Genomic DNA, 6,716 nt, shown 5'->3' on the forward strand with positions numbered 1-6,716 from the left:
AAGTAATGCCTTCTATTTATTTCCATGGAAACTACAACAGAGACAAAGAGCGCAACAACACTACTTGATAGAGCAAATTCTCAGCCGCAAAACACTGCATAGTCACCACCATTAGCCATGCATTTACACCAGCAGTGAACAAGAACTCACATACTGTGTTCATAAAAATCTGCACTGGTGGAGGTGACACACTGTCACCACTGCTGAAACGCACCACCCACCACCTCACTGTGCTCACATCCTCTGCTTAGTCTCCAGAAATGTTCATCAAGCACCAATAAATCTCACTGGCAGCCATTTTTTTCTGAATGAAAGAACTCAGTTTCGCACCTTTGCTTTATATGCCCTTCCATGTCAGACGCCATTCTGTCAAACACCCCTCTGCTGACATCTGTCACATGGCAAAAATTGTAACAGACCATTGTCAGGAAGGTTCAGTCTCTATTGCCATACCCCCAAAATCTACCTCCGACATTGTGAGCCAACATAATAAAAAAGGAGGCATTACTTTCAGAGCAGCCCTTGTAAAATATACAGTACTGTTAATAAATAAGTAACAAAACATTTTAATTTTTAGTATTTTTCATAAAACATTAAAAAAGAGAGGAACAAAAAGATAAAACTGGTGGGATATTTGATCTTCCTTCTGTGAAACTAACACATCATCCTGGTTCAGTGGCAGTGGCTGCAGCTCTTCATGAAGTTTTAAGGTGCTCATCAGAGATTTTTGACAAAATCTTATTCTCTGTATGTTTCATCCTTGACAACTGGTCACAAATGTGCATACTGCCAAAACGCGTGACGCGAATAAAGCACTATTGCTAACTGAACTCTTCTTCCTGTTAAGAGAGGGATTATAAAAGTCTGGTAAAGAGACATGATTTTTATCAGAATTGAATATTTGATTCATTGCCCCGATGTCCCTTCTGATAGTCCTTAGGATCCCTCAAAGACTGACTCAGCCTGAACTATCAGTAATGGATAATAACCAAAGAGGTGAACCAGACAAGGGAGTCTCCTAGTAATGTCCCTGACCCAGACTCCAGGGAGGCAGAATGCTTCCGTTTGTGTAAGGTCTGACCAACGTGTGTGGCCTCCATCCCTCTCAGAAGGGAGTTGCCTTTACCCTTCTTTTCTTCTTGGCTGGGGAGGTATTGAGGCATAGAGTCAATTGCTTTGCCCTAGACAACCTCATGGGTGGACCTTCCACTGTACCCTTACTCACCTCTCCCTTGAGTTTCAGAGCCTCAAACATATTACCTAGGGACACTTGGAGGATCGAGGTAGGTAGGGATGTGGTTTGCCTCTGACACTGAACAGAGAACTGCTTCCACTCCTCCTCCTCTCCCAAATCCCCACTCTCTGCTCCATGGAGGCAGGGCACAAGGCTCACTACTATTTATGGGATTTCACGCCAGTATTGCAGGGAGTTATTTCACCAGTCTATTGTCTGCTTGCATTTCCTGGTACTCCTTAACCTCTCCACCTCCTCCTTGAGCTTCACCATCATACGGAGTAGATCGTCCACTTGGTCACACCTCATACAAATCATATCCCTGCTGCCCTTCACTGGCAGCAATAGGCATAGGAACTCTCTGAAGCCAGAGACCTGAACCACCACACTTTTGGGCAGGCAAAATAACAAGTGTGCACCATGGCTGGAGGTACTTCCTTACTGGGAGGATGCATGGAATGGTGGGAGCAAGCTCTAGGACCAACTGCTGACCCCAAAAATTCATTTAATATATAGTCCTCTTATTGAGGACATATCAGATATTAAACTGATGTGAACACCTGATCTTAGCCAAAAGGCCAAGAAATGATCTGTAGCTATCTACTTGCATCACACCAACAGAAAGCTACATTAATAACAATCTAATTAATAAATATTCTTACAGATCCCCTCTAGAAGACTTTGCTTTTCTCCAGGTTTCGAAAAACACACTCACAGTTGCATAATGGGGAAAGCAACCACTGTGGTTGCGGTTAAGTCAGAACCGCGCTAAGAACCAAGGCAATCTCACAAGAAGCCACACTATCTTAAAGCCATGCAGCATGATGTGCAAGGTGCCAAGTATAAATTTTGTATTTATACTACACTACTAATCTATTTAATTTTTTACAAACTTGAAAGACCTGTAGAAAATTGCCACAGAGATTCTAGTCATTATTAATATAGTGTTGTGTGTTTTTTTTCTAAATGCAGGCATATAAATCAATCTGTGAGCAAGTTATGAAAAACCTTAGTATCCTACTGAAAATCAAAACCTCCAGCAATCAGGTAACAAATCTTGATTTTACCAGCAGTTTGTCCTTGGCATCAGTGTATGACTGTGCTTTGAAGATGCAAGCACGCACTGTGAGAGAATTGGCCAACACCACTTACCCATTTCTAATGCATGCATAATCTCGATGGAGCAGTAAGGGATTACTAAATATTTAGTCAGTAGAAAAATAAAATAAATTATGCATCATTTTACTTCAAATGAGGAGGAGCAGAGGACATGTCCTGTAATTTTAACAAAAGAAGACAAATGCTATCAAGCAAAATAAAACAAATTCAATTATGTTTCATGTTGTATATTATATAAGTGTCTGTGTGGCAAGGTTTTGTTAATGGCGGGGACTGCAGGAATGGCATCTGTGAGGCAAGATCTGTAACTGTCTTAGTTTCAGTTGGGATGGAATTGTTTTCTTCAGAGCACCTGGCATGATGCTATGTTTTGGTTCTAGGAGAAAAACAACATTGATAGGACACAGATGTTTTTAGTTGCTGCTAAGCAGCACTGTAAGGAGTCAAGGCTATTCTCTGTGAAGGACTGGGAGGGAACAGAATTAGGACAACTGACTTACACTGGCCAAAGGGATATTTTATGCCATATGACATTGTGCAGAAGGAGTTTCGAAGGGGGTGGGAGTGCATCTCACTCTTGTCTACTGGTCAGGGGCTAGCTGGTCATTGGTCGGGGGAGTGGTGAGCAATTATTGTACATCACTTGTTAAATACATTTATATACAGAGAGAAAGTCAAAAATTTTCTTTTTTTCTATCTTAGCAAATAATTTTATTTCAACCCACAAGCTCTACTTAGTTGCTCTTTTAATCTCTTTCATACCCCTTGGAAGGGGGGCAATGAGAGAATGACTGCGCAGTACTGAGCTACCTGCCAGGTTAGACCACAACAGTATCCCATAGGAAGGGGGATTCCTCGGAGCAATCCTGAGGAATGGTACCACATGGAAGAGATCCCGTGCTCAACCAGGGGAAGTGCATGAGAAAGAAGGAGCAGCAGAGAGGAGCTGAGTGGACTGAGCACAGGCACCAATCCCTTTGCCCATGTACCATATAAGGGGAGGATCTGGGAGAAGGGAACAGGAGGAAGGAGCTTTTAGTTTTGTTTCTCTGCTTTGCTTTTACTTTCCAATAAATTAATCTACTCTAAGCTGAGTGTTTTGCCTGTGATGGCAACGAGCAAGCAATCTGCCTTTTCTGAGCTCAACTCATGATCATTTCACCTTATTTTCTTGGGAGTGTGAGGAGAAAGCAAATGGGTAGGTACCTGGCAGACAGCCCAGGTCAGTCTCGGATAGTGACGTAATTGCTGGGGAGAAAAATGTGTTCACGCACATTATTGTAGGTGAAAGGAAATGTTTCATTTCCAAGCTGCTACCCTGTGTTGACATCTGTTTCTTAGAAGACAAGCTGATCCCATGCCCTTTATTTGAGACATACCTTGTTTGATCCTCTAGTAGAAGAGCAACAGAACCTGTATTAAAAGTAACAGATCAAATTTCCAGCTATCACCAGCCAGAAGTGGCAGTGATTGATTGATGAAGAGGAGCAGAGATAACACTGCAACAGGTGTATGTTTACACCAGCCTGACATGCTCTTGCCTTGCAAGGAACACTGCTCTTGCAGTAGTAGGCAGAGCAGCTTGCTGTAAGCTGATTGCTTGACATCAGCAGTTCTCTGCCCCCAGTGTGATAAAATCTCAGGTTGCTATGCCTATCAGAGGGATGGCAGTGGGTGTTTGCTGTGCTAGTCTGACAGACAGTAAACTAAGCCTTCAGGGTCTGAGTAGCAGCACTGAACACTTTGTGACAGTTCTGCACTGGACTGATGTAGTAATAAGGTGATAAGTTTGAAGGTTGGTACTGGAAGATCAAAGTGAGGAAATGTAATATAGTAGTTCCAAGGGTGAGAGGATTACAAGCTTAATATTGTAATTATTTTTTCATTCTCTATTTAATAAAAATAAAATTGTCCTTTTCCTACAACCTGCCACAAGCTTGAAAGAAACAGAACAATGTTGTCCATGTATGCTTATGGGGCTTGGTACTTCCCATCTTTGAAGGAAAGCTTGTCTGCTCACTGCACTGTGAATGAGTTCTGAGACACTGCAGAACAGAGCTCAGGAGGTTTAGTTTTTTTTTTAAATGAACAGATCTCCTCTTTTTTTGGAGTAGCATTGTGTCCTCACAAGTATATATGAGTTTTTAATCGTATGCCAACTTCAGTACACAAAATTCATTCTAAAGAATTGCTATTGGTCTTCCTGAGGTAGAAAGAGAAGTTGTGTTGGCCTAGCCAATTCTGTTAGACTCCTTTGGCACCTGATATTAATAAACATTTATTTTGTAATCTATCCCTGCATGAATTTCAGGTAAAGCTGTCACTGAAGTATCATGATTCTATGGCAAATTATATTCCTGTGAGTTTTGTGACTAGAACTAAGAGGAAAAGTAAAGGGGCTGCATAGGCTGTGGTGAAGTAACACAAGGTCTCTTTTTCCCTTCTGGTGGATCAGAATTGTTCAAATCTTCCATGTCTACTTTTTGTGGGCTAGTATTGGAACGTAATACATCAGGTCATTCAGACGTCAATCACAATTAACTCTGAATAAAGTTGGAGGTAGCATACGCACAGATGTCATCCTCCCCTGTACTACACAGGAGTGAGGCCATGCTGGAGCCTTTTGCAGCTGCAGCCACATAACATACCGAATTTCAGTATACATCTGGGCACATCCTAAGAGAATAAAGACTCTTTAAGAGGGGTTGAGTTCTTTTCCACTGTGGGCTGGGATGTTCTGCAGGGCAATCTGAAGCTGCCGAGCTGTATTGCTCACTGAACATAGGATCATAAAGTATTTCTGAACAGATAGAGTTTGAACCACTGAATGACTCAGCTTGGAAGGTTAAATTAAAGACCATCAAGTTCCAACCTCCCTCCCACGGGTAGGGCTGCCAGCCATTAGATGAGGCTGCCCGGGGCCCCATCCAACCCGGCCTTGAATGCCTCCAGGGGTGGAGGCAGCTTCTCTGAACAACCTGTTCCAGAGCCTCACAACACTCAGAGTAAAGAATTTCTTAACATTTAACCTAGGTTTGCCCTCTCTTAGTTTAAAGCCATCCTACCTTGACATGTCATTTATCAGACTGTGAAAAAAGTTGCTCTCTGTCCTGCATATAAACTCCCTTCAAGTACTGCAAGGCCACAATGAGGTCTTCCCAGAGCCTTCTCCAGGCTAGACAAGCCCAGCTCCCTCAACCTTTCTTCATAGTTGATCAGTTCTTCATAGGAGAGGTGCTTCAGCCCTTTGACCATCTTTGTGGCCCTCATGGTGATGTGTTGACCTTTTCCCTTTATATAAACAAATTTTCCTCTTAAAATGTATTCTAGCTAGAGAAAGACAACTTTATTCTAATATACTTCTAACGCATTTTGCTCAGGTTGATAGCAGATTATATTGAATAAGGAATTTCTGCTTTTTCAAGCTCTCCTTCCATGTGACTCTCTTATAATAATATATAATATATATATATATTTATATGATAATATATAATATAATAATAAGAATAAAGAAATCATAGCAGAAGACAAGAACATCTTATGCATATTAAGAAAATAAAAATGCAAATCTATTTCATTCACTGAAAGAGAGATAGGATCTTCTCAGACATGCAACAGCTTCAAAAGGCTTATATCCCAGCTGCAGTGGAGATGCAGACAGCATCTGTACCAAGTAAAATGGTAAATGTAGCACCTGGGAAATGTGAAGAATGGACACTGATGACTTTTGGAAAGAAGGTTTGTGTTCCACCTAAAGGCCCACAGCTATCAAATGTGGTGAAGAGGAGTCAGGTTTGCTTTAAGCCAGGCATCACAGCCACCAGACCATTAGGAGGGCAGCAGAAAGAAACAAGTGATAGCAGTGGGCAACTCCCTCCTTCCAGGAACAGACACCCATCCGCCAACCTGATCTACTGTCTGCAGAAGTCTGCTCCTTGCTGGGTCCCAAACAGGTTTGGGTCGTAGTAGAAAGAGTGCTGAGGCTTGTCCAACCCTCTAAATACAATAATTGAATGGCTTGGGTTGGAAGTGATTCTGCCAAGGGCAAAGTGAACAGTATCGAAAGTGGCTACCAAGCCCCAAAGGAGGTAATAAAGGGCAGGGGTGTCTATTACCACCTGTTAACAACTGCCTGCAGAGCTAGTGTCAGCTTGCAGCCCAGAAGGCCAACCGTGTTCTGGGCTGCATTCCAAAAGGGGTGGCCAACAGGGACAGGGATGTGATTGTCCCTCTCTACTCAGCTCTTGTCAGGCCCATTCTGCAGTACTGCATCCTGGGGCCCCCAGACCAGGAAGGACATGGAGCTTTTGGAGTGGCTCCAGAGAAGGGCCACTAAAATGAGGGCTGGAGCACCTCTTCTATG

The 6,716-nt window shown here is 42.6% G+C and overlaps 1 non-coding gene across 1 annotated transcript; it reads right to left on the reverse strand.

Moving 5' to 3' along the window:
- Nucleotides 1–1,642: 1,642 nt before the first annotated feature.
- Nucleotides 1,643–1,824, reverse strand: LOC116217579 (U2 spliceosomal RNA). Its single transcript, XR_004162272.1, has one exon. It is a non-coding gene; the product is annotated as a U2 spliceosomal RNA (small nuclear RNA).
- Between the last annotated feature and the right edge of the window lie 4,892 nt (nt 1,825–6,716).

The sequence above is a fragment of the Meleagris gallopavo genome, chromosome Z, assembly GCF_905368555.1.
Source record: "Meleagris gallopavo chromosome Z, MGAL_WU_HG_1.1, whole genome shotgun sequence".
NCBI lineage: Eukaryota > Metazoa > Chordata > Aves > Galliformes > Phasianidae > Meleagris > Meleagris gallopavo.